Below are 17664 nucleotides of genomic sequence, written 5' to 3' on the forward strand. Positions count from 1 at the left end.
GCATACCTACTCCATGTGGCCCATACTGGAAGTTCTTTGGAGTGCTTGGTGTGCCAATTAGAGGAGTGTATGGTTGTTCAAATGGAGTTTATGGGCTCACCATTGACTGACCCTAAACACAGACAATTTGAAGATCATGGTTTTAGATGGCAACAATGGGCTCTAAGATGTGTGATTTTGATCAAAGGACAGTAACACATTCCCGAAACACTTTTGAGATAGTCACACATCAGGGCTTTCAGGTCGAGATTATGAACACTTTGAACAGGGTCTAGAGCCTGTTCTACTCATTAACAGAGACACATTTAGAACTCTCACACTGTCCTTTAGCTTGTAAGTACGTACATTGACTCTCTTGTAGACAAAATGTATGCACATTAAAAGTAGCATTGTCAAACAATGTTCACTTCCCAATATTAGCAATAATGTCAATGAATAGAGTCCCAGCATTCTACTCTTCTTTTGACTTCTAAAATGTTAAAGCAACCTACCACCAATCCACAGTGTGTGTGCAGCCATTGTGGGACAGTAAAACTCAAACTCATACGAGCAATCATGGAGATGACCGGATTGGCGAGACAGAGGGCAGATGAGGTTATACACACCAACCCCTGAATAACCCATTAAATGCAAAGGGTTAAACACCGCTATCAAAAGGTAATGGCTTCTAAGGACAGTTATCTCAGAGCAGCCTAAATAAATAATTACAGGCAAAGCATTTTAAATCTCCCTGCATGGATGCCTCTCTCCTGTCCTCTGTGCTTTAATGGACCCACTTATGCTAGCCAAAAAAATACAGGGCCAGCACAGGCTGGTATTATGCTCTCTGCCAAAATGCAGCATCACAATCAAACCAGAGTTACAGTAGCACCGGGAGAGTCAGGCTTGTGAATCAGCTAAATTCCGCAAATCTGTCTGAAGGCAGCTTCATCAAAATCTCTGTACTTTCTCTGTCCTGCTGTCCTGTGAAACTTGTTACATAGGTTATAAGCCTACCCCATCAGCTCCTCTAAACCACTCCTATGTTCTTTCCAGATAGTCTTGACTATTAGGCGATTCTCTCTTATGTGTGTTAGCCTGTGCTGGTTTGTGAGTTTCCAATCCATCTTGGAAATGCCTCAAAGGGAATAATGTTATCAACTGGCCATAATCAGTTGTACATGAGGTCTGTGTCATATTGAATAACATGGCATTTGTTCATGTATATTTTTTTTTAGAATTTCAGATTAAAACATACACACTGCAGCCATAATAGTTGCAGCAAATTAGCTTGTGCGTCAAATAACTGATACTCATGATCACGTTTTTTTTTCTTTCATGACGTCATATTTCCAAGATAGTGCATTTTCAAAATGTACATTATTATTTAATATGAAAATGAGTTACAATTTCTAAGAATACATTCTGAAAGATAATGTTAACCTGGTGTTCATCAGCTGTAGTGTGCAATGAATCTCTTTGAGATTACATGTTTTGCCCAATTCAATAGGAAAATCCCATTAAGATTGCTTGGCGAATCAGATCCATTGTGTTTAAATTAATCACCTTGCTATGTTTTTGAATCCTGCATTCTCTGTTTTATAACATAAAGCCAATAGACAGATAATGACAGTTCAGCACACACTCCTTTTGGCAAAAACCTTGGAGCAATGTTTTCAGAGTGCAACACAAATACATATTTTAAACATACCAGCGCTTTCCATAGGTCTATTGGAGTGGATGCACTTTAATTTTGTCATTGTAAAGAAATTAAATTGAAAAGGTTTAAAAATGATTTATATGTTATCTCTGTTAGCCTTGAGTTTGTGTGGCTTGTTGATGGTTTATCAAAATGGATAGATAGTTGACCACATTCTTTTTAGTGAGTATCAACAGTGATAGAGATAACACATGTAAAACCCACAAGGTCTGAAGTGCCATATGTGTATAAGCATCTGTCTATGTGCTGGTTAAATCGTGTCAAAGTCAATAGACATGAAACCTCATATAGATTGCCTTGGTTTGTAAGATGTACAATCACAGGTATATTTGAGTAATATACAAAAAGGTGCCAGACTATCCAATGACACAAAGAAAAAACAGATGTCTCAATTTAGGCTTTCACTCAGCAATAGCTATCTACATATATGTTTCATAGATCTTGCCACTTCAATTCTAGACCTACTACCAATAGACACCCAGCTATAGCTTGATATAATGAAGACATTCTTGTAATGTTCTGTAACTGAAAGGTACTTAATTAGTGCCGATATCCATTTTATTTCCAAAACAGGCTAGTGCCATGGGGCCAACTCTCCCTAGTTCTTACAAACTCTTCAGTCAGAAAACAGAGACTATCATTAATGTCAGCTCTTATTTTTTCATCAGTCTGTGTGGGAATTTCCACAACTCCTGGAGGCCCAATTTGTTTGACAAGCACTACACATATGTTTTCAGGGAATCCGGCTTGTCCTTCACATTAAAAGAATATTGAATATCATGGAGAGTTTCATAATAAAAACACCAGGAAATGGTGCTCAGCATCCCAAAATGTACTCCAGGAGTTAGTTACATGGGGTTAGGAGTAGAAAACACCATTGTCTTACTTTAGATGTGAGGGGAGAGAACTCTGTAATGTCTCCCTTGTTATTGAAACAAACTCTGGCAAATGTGCCATCATGGATTTCAATCAGAGGTTTTAGTATGTCTGTGTTAATACTCAATTGGTACAAAGTTTGATTACTCTGTATGAACCAAATCCCAATCAGCCTCTATGTCAATATACGTCAGGTAAAGCTATATTTCAGTGTTATATAGCTTTCCCCAATTTGATACAATGATCAATAGTACCAATTCTGTTTGTAAAAGCGGTCTGTTAACAGCATAACATAACATGCCTCCCCCCCACCAAACTTGTATGCAATTTAATAGGGACTGCACCAGGAGCTGTCCTTTCTATGGATGGGTTGACATGGGGATATATGATACTGGAGGCCTCCATGTCATGGGGTGGAGGAACTCTATGACTTCAAAAAGAAATAGTTTATTTTTTGAAGTCACTCTGCCTTCATAAAGAAATGATTTCCATTATGGTTTGGTACTTAATGGAAATAATTTATTTATGAAGTCGGAGTGACTACAAGAAGAAACCAATTATTTTTTAAGTAATAGGGTTCCCCTCAACCCCATGACGTGTGTGCGTGTGTGTATGAGTGTTTGGTGATCGTGTGCACACTTAAATGTATTGGTGGCTGGGTGTGCATGTCAAGTGTATGGTGAAAGGGTGCACACTTAAATGTATGGGTGGCTGCCTGGGTGTGCCTGTATCGTGAAAGGGTGCACACTTAAATGTATAGGTGGCTGCCTGTGTGTGTATGGTGAAATGGTGCACAATTAAATGTATGGGTGGCTGGGTGTGCATGTCGAGTGAATGGTGAAAGGATGCACACTTAAATGTATGAGTGGCTGCCTGGGTGTGTGTGAATAATGAAAGGGTGCAAACTTACATATATAGATGTCTGCCTGTGTGATTGTATGGTGAAAGGGTACACACTTAAATGTATAGGTGGCTGCATGTGTGAGTGTATGGTGAAAGGGTGCACACGTAAAAGTATGGGTAGCTACCTGGGTGTGTGTGCCTTTATGGTGAAAGGGTGCACACTTAAATGTATGGATGGCTGCCTGGGTGTGCCTGTAAGGGTGCACACTTACATTTATGGGTGGCTGGGTGTGCATATGTTGAATGGTATGTGTGCTTGTGTTCAGGGGCATAACAAAACCTACATTTCGTGGGTGGGGGAGTGCTAGCCCTTAATATTTTGGGAGATGTGCTAATTTAAGAGGCGGTGGGGGAGGGGCAAACTCATTTGTGTGGGGCATTTAACTTTTTTATGTATTCTAATGAGACTATTCTAGTGCAGCTTCAATGTTACAAGCAGTTAACTCTCTCTTTTAAATCTGAAAGGACCCACTTATGGACTGCTGTGAGAATAAGCAGTCTCCTGTCCCCTCTCTACCCTTCCAATCACTTCCCTGGAATGCAAGTACTAAACCCACATGAAGATTTCAATTGCATAAAGAATTATGCATTTGAATGCAGGTACTTACAGTGAAAAGCTGTATGTTAGTAATTGCTGGGCCTTTGTTAACAGTGAAACTCAGGCGCTGTTTAACATCTGTGTCCTGTTCTGTCCGATAAAAGCTCTGTAGGTCAGCCAGGTCGAGTCAACAAAGCCCAAAGTGTCAAAGAGGGAAGGTGTGGGGGATGGCTGAAGCCCAGCCAGCTTAATGGTGTTGCACCACTACTGTTTAATCCCTTGTTTACTTATTGCTAATCTTCATTACTCATAGCCCTATTCTTTCTCGTCCCATTACGTGTGTATGATTCACTTTGACTCATACACAAGTACTGGGATGAGGTAGAGGGACATGAAGGAAATGCCTGGCTTAGTTACCTGTAATCTTCATTACTCCTGGTCCCACTCTTCCTCATCCCAGTACTTACCTAGGAGGCAAGGAGCCTCATATGTAAGCACTGGGACAAGAAAAAGGTATGTGGAGGTCATTCAGAGGCAACAAGCTGATTTTGTGGGTTGGGCCAGGGAGTTGGAGGGGCAGGAGATATGTGGGAGGCGTGGGATGGGGATTGTGCGATACATCGTAATGGTAGTCCATGTCCAGGCTAAGCACGCTTGCTACATGGTATTAGTGGCATTTTGGTGCAGCCAGTCTAGTAATTTCTTGGTTTGGCTTGAAATTATTTTAACTGGGAATCTCTGATAAAGCAGTCCTGCTAAGTGTAATTACCTGGGTGGACTGGCATTTGGGCGCTGCCGACTAGCCGTTTATTACTGCAGCATTGTATATTTTTCTGGGCATCTGTGATAAAATAACCATGAGAGATGTTATTGTTTTGACTGGCTTTTTGGTGCACCCTGTCTAGCCATGTCTAAATGTGGCCTGGCATGATTTAGTGTAATATGTCGTGTCTAGACTGTTCTACATTGTGCAGCCTGTTGGACATATTTTCATGTGGCATGTCATTTTTAATAGCAAAGCATTATATTAATTAAAACATTAATTTTCCTGTGCACTGGTTGTGACTTGATTGGTATTACCCTACAAAACAATTGCAAACGCTCTAGCTTTAAGCACATTTTTCTCGGAACGTTTGCTTTATAATGTATTAAAACACATATTTATATATTTCTCCTAGTGCAGTGTGCGACGTACACTTGCAGTGGCACGTTTGTGCATATTGTGCAAGGGTGGTAATATAGGCCGGCCCAAAGTGTGGCATGACCAGTGATTTGTTGCCGAGTTGAGGGGGGCCCTCAGCATGGCTCACAGCGGGGGCCCCAAATGTTGTGTTACACCACTGTCCTAGATATGTTCTCCCTACAGCACATTTCCCCTGTATATTGCCTGCCCTCTTATAAGCTATTCACAGCAGGGAGTGCAATGAGGATGGTGTTATTTACAGACCCATGCCTGCATTTTCACTATTGCTTAGCTCGAGTATTTCCTATATTTGTTTCTACATTTCCACCATGGACCAGCAGAGAAAGTGTTAGAGAATATGTTACTACTGGGCCTTTACATTTTCTTTACAACACAATAACACATGTGTTCTATTAGTATTTAAATGATCTATAAAAAAGAAAAAGAAGAAATAAACTTAGTATTTGGCTAGTTGCTGGGATGCTGTATTGCTTAGAAATAAAATTAAATGCACACTGTCTTAAAAAGTCTGATTGCACCAGAAGCTGTTTAATAGCAAAAATTAACACATTGGGCCTCATTACGTGGTAGGAGGTAGCCATTCTGAGAACCCAGACCCGGTATGCGGTAAGGGGGTAGCCATGGTACTAATAGCACCATGGCTACCTCCTACCGCGTAATGATGCCCATTATGTTGCAAGAAGAACTGGCTCAGTTAAGTGAAATGTGTTAAAGGTCTAGATAAGGATCAGATACATGCCTGCAGTTAACTCATTACCTGTCAGGTTACTGTTTAAGTAGGCTGCAATGATGGTTTTAAATCACCATAAAGATGGCAAAAATGTTGATAACACAAACAATGCTCGGCTGGTCGTGGTGCCGGCTTAGACACATCCTTCCACAAATGCCAGAAAAATGTCCAACGCTCACATATAGTTTCTATACATCTTACATGAAGTTATTTCCACTCTATGAGCCAAAACCAAAACTGGTATTGATAGTGTTGGGCCCTTCAAGGCTTGCTATTCCCAGGGCACCCTGTACCAAAATCTGCATATGCATGGAGGACTCCTTCCCTTATGGTCAATCCCTTCTTGCTTGCAGAAGATGCAGGGATAGAATGCCATAGACATTTAGCTCCCCTCACATTCGGTGAATGTATGTTCTTTACGAATGTAGCCCGCAAGACTTAAAAGAAAAAATAAGAATAGAATGGGCTTTTGAGACTGAAAGTAGCATAACAGTAAACATTAGTGAAACACGAACACACTAAATCACACTTGCCAGTCATTGGGCTAGCGATTTTGAGATTAATATTGCTATTGTATTATTTAGTTTGTATCATGTGTGTAATCATTAGTTTGAACCGTTTTTGTCTGCCATTGACATTCCTTTAAAGATCAAGCCTTTTCACCAAAATCCACATAAATAACCAGATACAATTTGAAATGTAGGCATAGTATTTAGTTTCGTGTGACATATCTGTAGATTTCACTTTGTGAAAGACATTGGGGAGCTGCTCGGTTTAAAAAGGCCCGAGAAGAGCTGCGAGTTTCTCTTTCTCTTCAGCGAGGCTGGCTGTCAGTGAGGATCTGCCACTTCGGTAATGAAGGCCGACGAGAGAAGGGGCGACTTCACTCCGGCTATCAATCTCAAGCGCGAGCTCCAGACAGTGATGGAGCTGAGGTGGGTTGTCTCTTTGTATTGTGTTTGGGTAAGGTCAGACAGAGCGACAGGAGTAGCTTGCAGTCAGTGAGAGAGTGCAGAGAGAATGTGATTCAGATGTCGCTGGACAGCCTGAAGGTCAGGACTGACAGAATGACAGTCCATCATGGGGGGGGGGGAGTAACTGGCTGCTTTGCAGGGCCTGGCTTCATGAATACAGCTTTGCCATCTGATCAGAGTCAGTGCAGGAGGTGACTTATCAGTGTTTTCAAAATCGATCGAAGCATACCGTTCTGATATTTCAGAGCACAGCTGTGTCCGTCATATTCAGTGACCTACACGTTTACTCTGATTTGAGATGTGTACGGAAAACACCAAGTGGATCGATTTGCATGGCCCGTGGTGACTGGTCAACACGGATAACATTGCAAAGGCTCTGTGTAGGCATACAGCAACATTCATCCATGGAACCCATCCGCGCATGCGTTGCACGCACGAAGCAACATATTTAGAGGTCCCCCCTCTCCCATTCGTGCGAGGTAGACCGCCTTATTGTTGAAATCAAACTCTGGATGCCTTCTGACGTTAATGACACTGCTAGAAACGTGATGTTAAATATATAAATGTATTGTTAAGCTTCTTTAAGTGTACAACATAGTATATATATTGTGAATGTTTCAAGGGAGTTACAACTTTTAACATTATTTTAAATGGGTTGTCCATTAGTATTACCAAAAACAAATAAATATTATTGGAAAATGCCCCTCCCTTTTCTCATCTTGGGTACACTTAATTGGCTGACAGTTCAGTTTTTCAAAAGAATACCCCAGTCTATCTTTCCAACCAGATTTCCTGATAGCTGCCAAATAGGGAACTTAGATCATCAAAAGAACACCTCTTGATTACCCAAGGTCAAACCTAAAGACGAACAAGTGGTGCAGCCTCTGCCGTCCAGGCACTGTCCATTCGGAAAATCCTACCACCTACTTTAAGATCTCAAAGTCGTTTTAAAGTTTTCACAAAACATTGCAATAAACCATCTTCTCCAGGCCTATTTAAATTAAAATGTTTTCCTGAGAGTCTGGTATTCGATCATCAATTATATCTGTTTCTAGTGTTTTAATAACCTAGATCCTCAGAGCCCTATATAATACACTAATGATAAACATAAGTGCTGTCAAATTAAAAGCTAAATATATTTAAAGGCATGGTCTAGTAAAAGTTTTTATTTAAAAAATAGATAGGCAACATAAAAAAAAAATACTACCATTCTCTTTTTTAAAACTTCCTATGTAAAAGTTTGAGCTATTCAAGCTCAAAATTCCCAAAAGCAAGCACATGGGCGCATCCATTTTGTGAAATGGAGGCCCTCCTGTGCTGGCTTTTGCTTTTGCGGCATTAATGAAGGAAAAGCCAGCCAGCTGTAGTAAACAAAAGCTACCGCTGGGTGGCTTTCCCTTCATTAGTGCTGTACGCGGAGGACGGGGACTGGAGGCCAGAGCAGGAAATCTGCAGCTGAATCTCGGTAAGTGCTATTTATTTTTTTAAAAAAAAACTTAGAAAAAAAACCGCAGCTAGTGCTTTTTTTAAAAAAAATAAGCACTAGCTGCGGTTTTTTTTCTAAGTTTTCCGGGCTGGAGGAGCCCTTTGGGACAGTTTTACAAACGCAGGAAGGAATTTAGTGTGGGCAATACATACTTGTATAAATGTGGTAATGTGGAGCCCCCAGTGGGGTGTGTGATGAATCAGAGGACATTGCCCCTTTCTCCCTACAGGGAAACCCTTTTCTAGATGCTAGAAAAGTGCCTCCACAGTTAGTACTACTAACACACAAGAGAAAGAGTGTGTGGCGAAAGGACTGCACACATACATTGGGGACCAATACCATCAGGGAACACAATGTATATCTGGTGTACTAGGCCCGATTCCTTCCCCTTCCGATCTTGAAATCATTCTTTTACATATGCAGATAGAACAGACCTGTTTTTATTGTCAATGTTTCCATCTGACTCAGCAGACAACTATGAGGCTCCAAAGACTTCCAGATATCAGACACATAGCTTTGAGGCTAGTAGTGGAATGAGGAGGAGGACTGTGAGTACAAGGATTATGCTTGAGAAACAGAATGATCAGTCTAGACTCTAGAGACCATTGATTGGCCCGAAGTAGCATAATTATCCTTTGCAGGAGTTGCGAAGATGTTCAGACTCAGCTGCAGCCGCAAGCTGGGAAGCAAAGACGAGACAAGGGTGAGCGCTTAGGAAGGCAAGTACGGAGGGGAACAGCGTGAGAGAGATCCTTGATGCCAGTACTCCTCACATTACTGCCATGAGAGACCTCCAGGTTCTCATTTCACTGGTGAACGATCCTGGGGAAATGACAACCCACCGGGAAGGAGCTGATCCCAAACGACTGCTGTCGATTGCGATGTAGTTGTGACAAAGTCCAGAGGCTCCAGGGAAGCAGCGGAAGCCCGCAGAACACCCGTTCCAACCTGGAGAGAAGTAGCAGGCATGCAGGTTGCTTGGGAGCTACATGAGGTCTCGGGAGGCATGAGACTGAGCAAATTAACTGTGAAGAGAGGGTATGAGACCCTGAAGGAATCCTGAGAGATTTGTCTGTTTGGCAGGATAGTGAACCAAGGGTAAATTGCATCACTGTGCAAGTTCAGGACCTGCACCTGCAGGAGAAGGTCTGGGACCCTGAAGGAAGCCCAAGAGAGTTGTCCACTTGGCAGGAGAGTGAACCAAGAGGAGACAATGCCACTGTGCAAGTCGAGGACCCGCACGTCACCAAGAGGGTCTGGGACCCTGAGGAGGACGATACAACGTCCTTTCATCGCCGTATATTTCAAAGCATGGCATTTAATCGTGCACATTATGATGAAAATGTCCATCACATTTTTCAAGGGGGTGGGATAGGGGAGATAAGGGTTCAGGTGAGTATTGAATAGGTAAAAATTGGTGCAGTATGGCCGGATTCGTGGGGGAACACCCAAAAAAACCCCTAAAAAATGTGATGAACATTTTTGTTATAATGTACACGTTTAAATGCCAGGCGTTTAAATATACGGCGATGACATGACATAGAACCGAGGAGGACATTGTCACTGCGAGAGTCAGGGACCCACACCTGCAAGAGAGGTCCTGGGACCCTGAAGGAAGCCCAAGAGAGTTGTCCACTTGGCAGTAGAGTGAACCAAGGGAAGACAATTCCACTGTGTGAATTGAGGATCCGCACCTTACCAAGAGAGTCTGGGACCCTGCGGAGGACAGTGTCACTGTAAGAGTCAAGGACCCACACCTGCAAGAGAGGGTCTGGAACCCTGAAGGAAACACTAGAGAGTTGTCCACTTGGCAGGAGAGTGATCCATGGGGAGACAACACAACTGTTTGAGTCGAGGACCCGCACCCCAACCAGAGAGCCCTGGACCCTGAGGAAAGCCAGAGAGAGTTGGCAGGAGAGTGAACCAATGGGATATATCACCATTGTGTGAGTCGAGGACCTTACCCTCACAGAGGGGTCTGGGACACTGAAGTAACACAGAGACAACAATAATAATGCACATATGAATCCACAAATGATCACCATATTTAATTAAATATGTTGTCCTTTCCTCTGATATTGAAGGTCACTCTTTCCATTGTATATATCGTGTATTCATGTCATCCAGCGATTTCTCTGTTGGCTGCGCTGAAAATATGGCCTCTTCTGTAATACCAGTGAGTGGCCCCTGCATGGTAATTGACTCAATGTGTCCTCCATGAATCACCCACTCACCCTATACCAGACAGAATCAAATATTGTATTGAATATCTAGCCTAACAAGAACCTTTTATAGTTTGCTGGTCCACCTTTGCTTTGAGACCTGCTTTACCCTGTTAATGACTTAAAGTGTTTCTTCATGATATTCCAATTCAACTCCTTTTAAAAAGCATTCTCATGGTGTGTGCATTGCTCATTCCTACTTTTGCATAATGCATGGTGGTTAACCTCTTCTCAAACATTAATTTAGTACCCTAATGGGGCTGAACAACAGACAATGTGATCTTGAAAAATGCACTGATACAAGCCCACATCCTGAGAAACCTGCGGGAATCTCCCCCACACTCTGTGTCCCAGCCAAGAGATCAGCCTACCACTTGAAGCCATGTTGTCAGATGGAAGGAGTTTCATTAAAAAAAAAATATGGGACTAGGGTGAACTAAGGTTAACACATATGATGATTCAACAGAACAGCATAAAACCTTGGTAGCTTCCCTTTTGGATCTTTGTCATCACGTGTTCCCTCTCTCTATAAGGCTCCACCTTCCCGGCTAAACAGACAAAAAGTACACACTCACAATCGTTGTGATTGAAAGAGTCTGTATATCTTTCCCAGCAGTTTTAGATGCCTGCTCGTCTTTTGTAGATGTAAGGTTTGCACAATTTGTCTTCAGGAAATACAGGTGCCTAATGAAATCCATGACCTAATCTTGGTGTTTTTGAGCATGTAGATGGGGGACAGGCATCAGACTTTTGATGATTCTATGTAAAATTGCTCTCAGCCATGGAGTTGTTAGGATAAACAATTTCAAAGGGTGTGCGAGATCTTGCTGGTTATTACTCTACCACCTAGCTAGGAACCTCCCTAGTTACTTAGGCCCCAAACATCCTTTACTCATCTTGTCTTTCTCATTGGTCAGCTCCATCTCCTTATTACAGGCCTTGTTCTCTTCTTTGAACTTCACTTCCTCTTTTCTCTTTTGTTTTCTTCCTCTCCTCCACACGTGTTTTCTCTGCCCACTTCTCTCTTTCTCTAGTCTTAGTCTATATACATTTTTTGCAGCTTGTTCTCCCCACCCTCTTGGCATCTCCTACACTTCATCTATTTCCTCCTCTGTTTTTCCGTCACTTCTGTGTGTTTCTCTTTCACCTCCTTCAACTCCAGTCCTCCTCTGTCTGGTAGCCATCCTTCACTCCTGCTGCTCAAGAAAGAACATTTCTGACATCATCCTTGAGGAAATTTTGGCAGGCAGCATCATGTGTCCCTGTCACAGGAGTCCAAGTATGGGCATCAGCTGTGTGCACTGCCTGTGAACTCAACAACTGTTGCTAGCTGACCAGCTGTCTGTACTAATTACTACGTTCCATTGAATCACTACATGGCTGCCCTGGATTGTCAATGTCAAAGTTACTGCCAAGAAGTCCGGACAGTTTGTCCTCGTCTACTGAACTTTCAATGAACTGTTTATGACAGAAATATTCTGTTATTTCAGTATGACTTTGCAGAATTCCACCATTGTATGTTTTCAGTGTCCATCTTAGAGTTTGCCTAACTTCGTCCCAAACAAAATGGCAGACCAAATTACAAACTATTTTTTATCATAACTTGGTTTGTTTTCAATTTCAAGCCTAGAATGTTGGTATCTATGATATATGTATGCTACCCATCTTGCCCTCCGCTGTGCAAGGCATTCTGACCCCTAAAATGTATGTTGCCCTACAATGTGCTTGTTTGACCTTTTAAGCACTATAATTCTGATTTTCGCAGTACTGGAGTTATTGATCAACCCAACAATTTATTTGCATTAATTTTGAGAGGGGTGGGGTCTACCTCCTATACAGTCAGTTTGTGGGGGCTGAGGTGTACCTTCTGTACAAAATAATGCATGTATTTCCAATACAGATTTACGTTGTATTGTTATTATTATTATTATTATTATTATTATTATTATTATTATTATTATTTAATGGTTTATAATGCACCACATGCACATGGGCCTCCGGGCACACACGTAACTGGGAAACAGAAGAGTAAAAAGAAAAAAAAGAGTAGACACAACAGGACAATTTCATATTTAGGAGACAATGTTCAGAGCCGGGGGAAATAATACACATAGTAACTCTTTAGCCTTTGCAGAGATTAAGGAGATGGTGTTTCACCAGCTTTTTGAAAAGACCAATCGAGCTTGTGGCTCTAATGGAGGCTGGTAATTCATTCCAAGCAAGAGGGCCCTGGATGTCTAATATTCTACCTGCAAATCTCACATGCTTACACCTGGGATGAGCCATTTTAAGGTTGTCCAGTGAACACATAATGCTTCCTGGTTTGTTTGCTTTCATCCGGTCCTTCAGATATTGCAGGCTGTGTCTGTCCAGCACTTATAGGAAAGTGTCAGGATCTTGTGGGTGATCCTATGTCTAATGGGAAGCCACTGTAGTTCCCTTCTGGCATCGGATACATGGCTACGTCTTTCAAGGCTGAAAATGGCACGTACAGCACCATTTTGAGAGACCTGAAGGGATTGCTGATTGGATTGTGCTGTGCCAGCCAGCAAACTGTTACAATAGTCTAATTTTGAGTTCACAAAAGCAGTGGCTAGAACGGAACAGTTGCTTGCTGAGATAAAAGGCAAAATGTGGTGTAATTACTTTGTTGTAAATGCGCAGTAGGACTGGGTGTGCGAGACATGTGATTTCATGGTCAGTTCGGCATCAAGGAACACACCTAGTGTCTTCACACATTTAGCTACACTTATGGAATTCTGGCAATACTGAAGCTACTGTATGCTGGACTGAGTTTCTTGTGCCTTGGGGCAGAGACAACAAGCAGGAGATCTGTTTTGCCTTGGTTAAGAGCCAAGGAGTATTCAGCCATCCAGGACTGTATAGTGTCATACACTTTGTTCGTATTGACAGATTTCTGTGCATAGTCCCCAGTGAGCTCTAGGACGACCTGTGTGTCGTAGGCATAGTTAGTGTAATGACAACCCAGTTTGTCCAAGAGGCTAGGGAAAGGCCTGATGTGAACATTAAAGAGCGTGGGAGCAATACACGAGCCCTGGGGTACACCACAGGTTTGGACTGTAGGAGTGGAACCTGCGCAGACTACTGTGACTCTGGAGGTACGTGGCCCAAGAAAGGAGACAATCCATTGAGCTGCCGAGTCTGAGCAGTGTACTTGATTCCTTAATCTAGACACCCAGAGGGAGTGATCAACCAAATCAAAAGCCGCAGAGAAATCTAACAGCAGGAGCCGGGCTGAATGTCCTTGATCAACTATGCTGGACAAAGTAGTTTTAATATCCAGCAAAGTGGTTTCTGTTGCAAGTTTAGCTCTAAAGTCTGACTGTCATGCCCCCAGGATTGTGTGATCCTCAATTATGCCCTGGAGCTGTAAAGGGGCTACTGTATTCATGATTTTGAGAAAAAAAGGTACATTGGTGATGGGTCAGTAGTATTTGGTTACTACTGGATCCAAGTTACTTTTCTTGAGCAGAGGTGTGATCCAGGCCTCTTTAAGAGACACTGGGACCATGCCTTCACAGAAGAAGAGGTTGATAAGTCTCATTATCCAGGGAACCAGTGACTCTAGGGCACCTGTAAGCGGAGCAGCAGTCTCCCAAATGGGTGTTGTTTTGTTATCTCCGGATGATTTTAAATATTTCAACCTCGGAGCAGGAGGTAAAGCTAAAGGTGTCATGATTTGTTTGAGGCGAATTGGCGTCTGACATGGGTGCAGGGATAGCTCCAAGCTCACCATTGTACCCCTGTAAGTCTTTAATCATCTCTAAGTGGCCCAGAATATTGCAGGAGAATTTGTTATGAACTGTCTAGCACCATGCAGAGTCTTTAACAAGATCGTAACTCGTGTTAGGTTTGTTCTCAAATTCGTTAAGGTTTTTGAACAGTTCGCTGGAGCCTGAATGAGCATTCACAATTCTGTTTTTAAGGTAGACTGATTTGGACTCTACAATAGTTGTTTTAAAATCTTTTACTGCCTTTTTATACTTGCTCAGTGATTGTGGATTGGGATTCTTCTGCCAAGCTCTTTCGAGTTGTCGTTATTTTATTGATGCAGAATGATGTTGTCAATATACCACACATTTTTAGCAGTTTCCATTTTAATCTTTTTAGTTTTCATGGGGGCACGAGTTTCTATGGTGTCGATAGTAGACGTAAAATGGACTACCAGGTTCAAGGAGTTGGTAAAATTATCAATCGGCTGAAGCCTGGCCCCTAACAATGCAGATAGTTTGGCTGGTGTGACATTCTGGAAATTTCTGGTTTTCTTTTCTATTCGAGGCCGAAGATCCATTCTAGTGGGTGGAGTTGGGCGCTGAACTTGTACATCCACCATCAAGTGGTCAGACCATGCACAAGGATTAACTTCAACCTAAGGAAGGTACAGGGAGTGTGCAATAACCCAGTACAGGGTGTGTCCCCTGATTTGAGAGGGGCCTTTAACCCATTGTAGGTAACCTGTGGCTTGCAGGGACTTAGAGAGGAGGCTTGTTTATCACATGGGACTTCAGCCCATACATGTAACTCTCCAAGGATGATAAGGGGGGTCTTGCCCTTAGTAATAAGATTGCTTATAGTGCAGGACATAAACCTTAGTAAAGGTTTGCAAAACGTTCTCTATTTAGTCTTTAAACCCAAATGGGAATTGTAGTAGAAAAAGCAGGCAGACTTCTGTTGTACATATTAAGAGTGATTTTAAAATAAATGGTAAAGGAGACGGAGGGTAGATTTTAGGATTAATAGCTATTTTACATTGTACTTCTTTAATCTTAACTGGAGGATAACAGTTCTCCTTCTTCTCCATTTTGCACCATTCTGTTCCCAGCACTCCCCAGAACTCACTAGCCAAAATATCTTTGCATTTCATAGGAGCCAATATCCTCCCATTCCCACCCACCCGAGATATACTACTCGGGAGTGGGGACACCTGTGTGAACTCAGTAAGACTGCAATGGGATTGACGCAGCGACTTTTCACTAATAATTTCACTTGAATGTAGCGCATCACAGGCGATACCGGCTTCAAGCTTCGGCTTCATGTTCAATTTCCTATGCATGCAGAGCACAAAGCCAAGTGGACTATCCCTGCACACTCCCTCACAGCCCATCAGTAGGCACATTGGTTCTGCTACCAACACTGTAGGCATGCCACCATGAAGGCCATGCATGTCAGTAAGATTTTGTAATGCTTTTCTTTTTATCAGCGCCAGGCAGAAGGACCGCATCCCACAAGGACATCAGGGCAGCTGCTCACACCCAAGATATGAGGACCCCTTAAAGTATCAAAAAAGTGGAAGATGCAAACACCTCACCTACCCTCCTTAGACATAGGTGTAAGGTGGGGTGGTTCGGAAAATTCCTTATTAACTTCCTCTAGGCCCCACATCACATAATGGGTGACAGCACCCAGCCCCAGGACCAGAAGGAAACCTTCCCCCACCCCTCTTTTTGAGATAAATGGCTTACTCAATTTTCCATTTTCAGAAGTCTTCAATTGCAATGAGTTTTCATAGGCTCATAGTAATTGCAAATAAGTCTTCGTCTATGTCTGTTTTAAAGAGTTGTGGACATCGTTCTTTTCTTTACAGAAAATCAAAGGCAGCAGTGGAATCTACGAAATTCACAAAAAGTGACATTGGTCAAGACTGGGTGTATTTATGAATTGTATCCGTCAGGATGAATACCTGGAACATTCATTGTCAGCCATGGGCAGAAACCTCCTTGAGTTGGTGTTAGAATGGTTTGGCAACTTCTACTCCTTATGTGTCATCAAAACCTTGTTTCCAGCACGCATTTTACTACTCTTATGACTGCAGTGCCAAATCTCTACTACTATTGGAAGCCACAAGACGTCAATAGGATTGAGAGGTACATTTTCTTATCCTCTCAATCAAATGATACCTGGCACAGCGTATCCTTTATTTTTAGATTTCCTTCATTAGGACATCGTATCGAATTGCCACATTATCTGAACATGTGTGCTCCAAAAATAGAAAAATATATCTTTTTCCCATCCTGATTTAATACAATTTAGTAATCATGCCATTGGTCCTATAGCCTTTCCTGGGTTCTGGGCCAACAGGGATGTGGGGGTTGTCTCCTGACTGAATTCCAGTGTATCTTCGCCCAGTATGCATATGCCCTCTCTGTGTCCAGATTGAAAGGATGAATCTAAAGTGTTTCTGAGTATTTTTGGTAAGCCAAGTAAGCGTGTCAACAGGCTGTGTTAAAAGAAAGAGATGAAAGTGACAAAATATTGTCTAGTAGTGACCCTGACAATGTGGAGGGATTATTGAATCCCACATATGCATAGGAGGATGCTTACGTATGCCAGAGCTGTGGGCCAACTCTATGCACACGAGGTGCCGTGTCAAGGAAGAGTGGAACAGATTATCAACAATCCTAGTGCCTCATCAGAACTAAGCCGTAAAGAGCCCAGCCAACACATAGCTCCTCACATAGCCCCTGAACATCAATTAGATTATTCATCAAATAGAAGCATATGGCATGCATTGTTGCTTCTCCTCACCGTTGATGCTTACCATGGAAAGTTAAAATAATAGGAGCTACTCTTGAGTGGTAGAAGCGTCTGAGCCACCAAGATGGGTCCCAACAGTGCAAAGGTTGAGAGGGAATGCCCAAGTTGATTGAGAAAGAGGTAGTGAGGCAAGAGCCCTAAGTATTCATGAGACGTTAAAGGGCCATCATGTTCTCCAGACTCAAAGTAGAGGCAATTTGGAAGCGGTACGACATGTATGCACAGTGATGAAGGGATTCCCAAAGATTGGCTTAACTCACTATGATTTTGAACCAGAGGAAACACAGCCATGAAAGAAGTAGCGAAATGCTGTAGAGCTCTTGACAAAAGTGGTCATATTATGACACATAGATTTTGAGGACCAAAAATGTTTTTAAAAGCAGAGAATTCACTATGAAGAGTCCTGCCAGGTGATTATTGGTAGCAGAGAGAGGGGTTCGGAAGGTCACAAGTTCCCTTAGTTTGCTCTTTGAATGC

At 42.3% G+C, this 17664-nt stretch overlaps 1 protein-coding gene across 24 annotated transcripts in view; it reads left to right on the plus strand.

Annotated features, from left to right (window-relative positions):
- CADPS (calcium dependent secretion activator) overlaps nt 1-17664 on the plus strand; it is a 2044505-nt gene that overhangs the window by 1160917 nt on the left and 865924 nt on the right. The gene's annotated exons all lie outside the window — the stretch shown is intronic.

The sequence above is a fragment of the Ambystoma mexicanum genome, chromosome 2p (genome assembly GCF_040938575.1).
Source record: "Ambystoma mexicanum isolate Mex_15411 chromosome 2p, UKY_AmexF1_1, whole genome shotgun sequence".
NCBI classification, from domain to species: Eukaryota; Metazoa; Chordata; class Amphibia; order Caudata; family Ambystomatidae; genus Ambystoma; species Ambystoma mexicanum.